Raw genomic sequence first — 7,698 nt, forward strand, 5'->3', positions numbered from 1 at the left:
GCCAATTGAATCTAATAATGACATATATGAAGAGCTAAGACTGTCACTGCTAACATCAGTATGGATGTTAAAGTCATCTACTATGATGACTTTATCTGTTCTAAGCACCAAATCGCGTAGAAACTCAGTTGCTATGACTAGGTGGCGTGGACTCATTTAAACTGACATATTCATCATCCTGCAGCCACATTTCAGTCAAACTAAATAGATCGATCTGATGAGTTTTTTCAAAGCAGGCAGTTCGAAATATGGTAGGAATTTGGCATTCCACTAAATCTGAAGAAAGCTCACATAGCCTGGGAAGATAGTTTAATTAACTTTATATATATATATAAAAAAAGAAAAAAAAAACTCTCTGTAAGACTAGAACAGCATTGTAAGGGTCTCTTGTCTGGAGTGCTGAATATCTGAGCTAAGCTACACCTGCTGTTGTGGTTTCATTAACCAGCCCAGTCTTCATGGCCTGGAGTGCTGTGTATCAGACCCATGGAGCTCAAAAAACTACATCTGCCCCAGTCTTCACGGCTTGCAGCTGTCCACTCCTACCTCGATGAAAAATTCACCAACCTGCCCATGAATCCTCTTATACTCTCAAACTGCCACAGTTTTTCCTTGCCACCGTAGCCCTCAGGCTTGCTATGGAGTTTTTTAATTTTTTTTTGGAAAGCATCTTGAGACAATTTGTATTGTTATAGACACTATATAAATAAAATTGAATTGAACTGAATTGAATTGTTAAGTATTCATGATGTTGTTTATTTGGATTTTGTTCCAAGGGTTTTATGACTTGCATCATCCACTATATTTGTGTGGAACATGTCAGAAGTAGTGGACTCTTAATGTGTCTGCTTTGTACACACTGGACCTTCTGAGCTCCTTTCAGGAACTGAATATAATTTCTCCCGTCTTCCAGAAAGGTCTTTGTAACGTTAATGGAGCACTGCACAAGTGTGGAGGAAGAGTAAGTATATTTGTTTTTCATCATATTAAAAAGCTGTATTTCAGCAGACAACATCCAAAAATGTACAATTTCTCTTTACTTGTAGTGTGGACATATCAAGATACACTGCAGTGCAGTTTTCCTACTCTTGGTTTGAGGAAACCCAACTCTGCTGTCATGAATTCCCTGTCCAACCTGCTAGCCTGAAATGTTGCCTGTTTCTGTTGATGGAAAATTGTATCACTTTAGCCAAAGTGGAGGGTGCTCTTTTTTCCAGTGTTTTATTAATAATTTATATTCTTATGTGATTAATGGATCTGTCTATTTTTCTTTCTTTTCTTTTTTGAGGGGCTCTTTGTAGCAAATGTCAGTTAAGTTGCCATATTTACCATCCAAAAAGCAGTGAAAATGGAAGTTATATTTATAATGTTACAGATTAGCTGTATTACTGAATTGTTACTGAAATTGAATAAGAGAAGCAATGACCTTTTTAGTGGACCCCATTGCTTTCCTTTTAATTTATATTTATTGTCTATGTCACAGCACAGGGAAAGGAAAGTGTAGGAACTCCAGTGAACAGCAGCAAGGGAGAGATCCGAGAAGGCTTTACATTTGGATGAAGAGGTGATGGAAGTCACTGCATGTCGGCAAACCTCAGTTCTTTGCCATCAATGTAGCTTGCGAATTTTGACCCTTCCTCAGCAAAGCTGCCAGTGTCCTTCCGGTCCTCTAGGAGCTGTCAGTGCATTGTCAATGTTTACAATAGCAATATTAACATAGAATTTAAAGTTGATGCATAACAATGGTATGTAGCCTTTTGCGATATCAACACTCATAGATCAAATGAAGTGGCAAGAACCAGGAGCACGGACAGCGGTTGGTGAGGAGGTGGAGCAAGTTATTAGCTACCTATCTCGTTGTGCCTGATGACAAGATATGTCAAAAGCAGCTGATTAATCCATTTGCCACGTTTTAGCTTTGATAAGACTACATTTGATAAACTCATTATTTGTTTTCAACTGAACGTGTGGACATGCACTGGGGTGGAACCATAAAAGAAGCACTTTCCACAACATACATCTGTATTGATGGTTTTGTTGTGCCCATTTGTTGACATTTGCTGTTCTCTTGGCTTGTTAATCCTCAAGGGCTTTAGTCTTATTATTGTGTAACACTGTTTAAGTGTTAAGACTACTGGACGAGACTACAAAATAGAACTGGACAAAAAATGCAACATCAAACTATGAAATATCGTGCAAAACATTAAAAAATGCCCAAAAACATACATTGGAGAAACTGGAAGATCATTCTACACATGGAGAAATTAACACAAAAAAGAATGCAAACAGGGGACAGCGGGGAAAAGCAGAACAGGAAAATTTAAAATCAAGCAATCACAGATCACTGCAGGAGAAATTGGATAAAAGAGGGGGCCTGAAGTGAGTGTGCACATGCACACTTTTCAAAGAGCCTACAAGAATGTCCCCTTCCAAAAGATAATATCCAAACTGAACTAAACTGATGTTTTTGAAGAGAACTGGCCTGAATGGCTCAGCTATGTGTTAACCTGAGACTGATTTTATATAGAATCACAACGATAAGGTCCCCTTAATAACAAATGTTTTTTCTTCCCTTTGAATTTCAAGCAGCATCTTTATCCTTATGTGTGAATGTGTTTTGTATGACGCTGTTGTTGTACTTAGTGCACAAATCCTCCTTTGTCATGTTATTTTTTGTTGTCTTGTTCCAGTTACCGCATACGTACAGTATGTGTATTTTACGGAAAGAAAGCTAATAAAAAGTAAATAAAAAAAGTTAATTTCATTAGAAAGGGAATAATATCTCGGGCTTAACATGCTCGCGGACACCTGGATGTCTCAGTGAGGCAAACAGTCATTCTCTTGCATGGAATCTACTGCATTTCCATTACATTTAGCATAACAAATGATGAAATGAGTTTAATTGCATTAGTCTGGAACATTAGGCAACTTCAGACAGAAAACAAATGCGATGTTTGGACTGCACTGACATGCAGCCATCTTCCACATAATATTCAACTGAAATACATGGAACCTACTCAAAAAAACAACAACGGTATTTTTATACCAGGGATCGAATTTAACAGTGGCTTTTTGCGGAGCCCCATTTTACAGTGCACCCCACAACTTTCCAATTCACATGCATAAGCTTTTAACATCCAATTGTGGGTCAGTAACAGGATTACTGAGGAAAACACTCTATTACCACAGCAATGCGATTAATACTGTCATAAACATTTCACATGACAGTAGTCACAATAGCAACAACCCAAAAAGTATGCAAGAAATTAAATCACCATTGCAAACATTTGGCTTCCACCCAGGTGCAAACGCCATACACACAACAAACAGTGCTGAAACAAGCTCCAATATCAAGTGACTAAAGTGGTATCAATATCAAGTGACAATAAAACAAAGGGGAACGGCTATATCTTAGTTCAGAAACAGACTCATCACAACTCATTAAAAATACAGCAATGATAAATAGGACAACACCAGTCCAAACACACAAGCCATTCATTCTATGATTCTTACCTTAATTCAGACACGATCACAGGGCCCAATGAACCTCGCTTTGGCTGTCCATACCCAGGGTACCCAGAATGTCAGGATGTTGAGAGGAGTTTTAACACTGTTTATCCTGGTGGGATGTTTTGTAGTTCAAAGTGCCCAGATGACCTGTTGGGCTTGATATGCAATTAAAACATTACTGGCTGTTTTTCAAAAAGGTATTTAATAAAAAAAAATATTTAAAAAACAAAATATGATTCCTAATAATCAATAACAAAGCTTGTGTAACAAAGCGTGCCTTCACAGCCACAGAAGTTCCTTTCCCTCTCTGTGGACTAATCTCCCAGAAAGTCTCTCCTGTCTTAGAAGCATCCTTTTCAGAAAAAAAAAATCTGTGTATGTGTGTATATATATATATATAAATAATATTATATATATATATATAATATATATATATATATAATAATATATATATATCACATACACAGATTTTTTTAGCTGGCCAACTAAGACTCATTAAGAGTTATTGTACTGTCTGGTGTTTGTGATTTTCTAATTTCTAGCTTGGTTATTAGAAATAACAAAGATTATTTTGAGGGAACAATAAAAGAATTATTCAAATATAGTCGCATTGAATGTATTTTTGATAAATTCTTCTTTTAATAAGTACATTCTTTAACTACACAAAGCAGTGTTTTGCTAGTTACTTTTAATTATAAGTTAAGTTGGTTGCTAAGTTGATAGCAAGAATCATAACGAGTCACCCAGGTATGAACTGAAAGGGACATGAAGGTGGATTAATGGAGCATTTGCTGTTTATTAAGGAAAGAACTATTTACACTCCTATCATCAGACTCACATTAAACCAAAGAATTTGGCAGAGAATGGTGTTCATCTAAATGTTGAGAAGAACATGTTATTCGTAAGCAACATCTATAAAGGTCTTCACATGACACTCTAGGAGTGAAGGTAAATGCTATCAAAGTGAGACCTGATGTATATCTATGATATTTTCATGATTATTATAAAAATAGTTCCTTAGATACATCATAATTGGACAAAACCTTAAGGTACACACCTGCTGTTAATTAGACCCTCCTCCCTATATAATTCTGTCACTATGAGATCCTCCCTCCTCCTCCATTTCTGTGAGCTCCTCTGTGCGTGTGAGTTTCTCTCACTGTTTAGCTCACTGGGTAGCTATCTCTGTACCCTAGGAATTGGCCTCAGAACAAATGTTCATAACTCACAAACGATAGCTTGTACAAGGAAAATGAATGCATTGTGAGCGTCAGACGAGCGTCCTCTTCGATTTAATGTTGGTTCCACGCAAACTGTGGCCACTGTGACGAGAGAGAGAACACCTCGCGTTGCCGTTTTTCACCCCAAATCTGATCTCTTTTTAACATGGGAGCGGATGGGCGGAATGTTGGTCGCATACCTCGCTCGGAAGAGCCTGGAGTCCAAACTGTAGGACGTACACGAATCAGTAAAGCACCATCGGAAAGCCAACAAAATTCCTAAGTTTTTATGTAATTTTCATTTCTGTAGCTCCAAATTTGTGGCCGCCAGACAACTTTGAACAACTTTTTTTCGGTTAAAACAGAAAAATCCTCTCGCTAGAATGCGATTAGAGTGCGACCATTGGGTCCCATGTTAAATGACATTAACGGTGGAGTCCTGTAGTAGAGTAAAACTCAGTTAGTTCATTAATGCTGGAATCCAGTACTAGAGTAAAAGTACTCAGTTACTTTATTTATGGTGTAGTCCTGTACTAGAGTAAAAGTACTCAGTTACTTTATTACGGGTGGAGTCCAGTACTAGAGTAAAAGTACTCAGTTATTTCATCAATTGTGGAGTCCAGTACTAGAGTAAAAGCCCCCCTCCTTAAGTACTGCAGCAAACATCATGAGCAGGTACACACCTACTGTTAATTAGACCCTCCTCCCTATATAATGCTGTCACTATGAGACCCTCCCTCCTCCATTGTTGTGAGCTCCTCCTGCATGTGAGTTTTGTAACCATGGTTACAGCCCCTCCCCTGCTCTCTCACAGCTTACATAAGAACTTTAGTTCTTATGTAAGCTACTCCCCACTTACATAAGAACTTCAGTTCTTATGTATGTGGGGAGTAGCCATCTCTGTACCCTAGGATTTGGCCTCCGAACAAATGTTCATAACTCCCCAAACGATAGGTTGTACGGGGAAAATAAATGCATTGTGAGCGTCAGACGAGGGTCCTCTTCGATTTAATGTTGGTTCCACGCACGTTCGGCGAAAACTGTGGCCGCTGTGACGAGAGAGAGAACACCTCACGTTGCCGTTTTTCACCCCAAATCTGATCTCTTTTTAACATGGGAGCGGATGGGCGGAATGTTGGTCGCATACCTCGCTTGGAAGAGGCTGGAGTCCAAACCCTAGGACGTACACGAATCAGAGATGCACCATCGAAAAGCCAACAAAAATTCCTACGTTTTTATGTAATTTTTATTTCTGTAGCTCCAAATTTGTGGCCACCAAACAACTTTGAACAACTTTTTTTCGGTTAAAACAGAAAAATCCTCTCGCTTGAGTGCGATTAGAGTGCGGCCATAGGGTCCCATGTTAAACGATATTTTTCAACTTTTTTCACCCAAACGTAAACTGCGACTGCGCCAAACCATAGCAAGTACAGAAACGCCGTTTTGTGGAAAAGAAAGCTACACTTGTCGTGCCTCGTACAAACTTTAAAGAATTTCTCTACTCCAAAGCATGGCCGAGTATTCATTCAGCAAAGCGAGTGAGACGATTTCGGAATATTGGCGCTTTTTTCTGGCTTTTCCATTCATTCCTATGGGAAAAATCGGTCGCTTTTTTGTCATTTATTCTCAAACCCTTTCATCAATCCCTTATAAAAGTCATAGCACACCATTCCCGATCAGGACGCACGTTTTAATATAACATTGTCCATGTCCATATGAAAAGTTATGGAAGAAGAATAATAAGATGGAACGCCGAGCAATGACAATATAGAGGCATCACGTTGCATTGCCTCTATAATAAACGGGAGCAATAAAAATCTAGAGGCATCGCGTTGCATTGCCTCTATAATAAACGCCAGGAAAACAATATAGAAGCAACGCGTTGCATTGCCTCTATAATAAACACGAGCAATAACAATATAGAGGCATCGCGTTGCATTTCCTCTATAATAAACACGAGCAAAAACAATATAGAGGCAACGAGTTGCATTGCCTCTATAGTAAACACGGGCAATAACAACATAGAGGCATCGCGTTGCATTGCCTCTACAATAAACGCTGAGAAATAACAACATAGGGGCATCGTGTTGCATTGCCTCTATAATAAACGCGCAGGAAACGCAGGAAAACAATATAGAAGGAAAGCGTTGCATTGCCTCTATAATGAACACGAGCAACAACGATACAGAAGCAACGCGTTATATTGCCTCTATAATAAGTATGCACAATAAAAAAACAGAGGCCTCGAGTTGCATTGCCTCTATAATAAACGCGCACGAAAACAATATAGAAGCAACACGATGCATTGCCTCTATAATAAGTATGCACAATAACAATATAGAGGCCTCGCGTTGCATTGCCTCTATAATAAACGCCGAGTAATAACAATATGGAAGCATTACGTTGCATTACCTCTTTAATAAACACGCACAAAAACAATATAGAAGAAACGCGTTGCATTGCCTATATAACAAACGCGCATGAAAACAATATACAAGCAAAGCGTTGCATTGCCTCTATACTAAACAAGAGCAACAACAATATAGAAGCAATGCGCGCGAAAACAATATAGAAGCAACACGATGCATTGCCTCTATAATAAGTATGCACAATAACAATATAGAGGCCTCGCGTTGCATTGCCTCTATAATAAACGCCAAGTAATAACAATATGGAGGAATTACGTTGCATTACCTCTTTAATAAACACGCACGAAAACAATATAGAAGCAACGCGTTGCATTGCCTATATAATAAACACGCATGAAAACAATATAGAAGCAAAGCGTTGCATTGCCTCTATACGTAACATGAGCAACAACAATATAGAAGCAAGGCGTTGCATTGCCTCTATTATAAACACGAGCAACAACAATATAGAATTAACGCGTTGCATTGCCTCGATAATAAATGCGAGCAATAACAATATAGAAAGCAATAACAATATAGAAGCAACTCGTTGCATTGCC

General features: G+C 38.5%; 1 long non-coding RNA gene across 1 annotated transcript; it reads right to left on the minus strand.

The window, feature by feature from the left end:
• Positions 1-4,282: 4,282 nt before the first annotated feature.
• On the minus strand, positions 4,283-5,584 carry LOC125019599. The gene is made up of 2 exons (XR_007114102.1): positions 5,550-5,584; positions 4,283-4,677 (listed from the first exon to the last, which is right to left on the minus strand). It is a non-coding gene; the product is annotated as an uncharacterized LOC125019599 (long non-coding RNA).
• Positions 5,585-7,698: the final 2,114 nt, after the last annotated feature.

Source organism: Mugil cephalus, chromosome 14 (assembly GCF_022458985.1).
Source record: "Mugil cephalus isolate CIBA_MC_2020 chromosome 14, CIBA_Mcephalus_1.1, whole genome shotgun sequence".
NCBI lineage: Eukaryota > Metazoa > Chordata > Actinopteri > Mugiliformes > Mugilidae > Mugil > Mugil cephalus.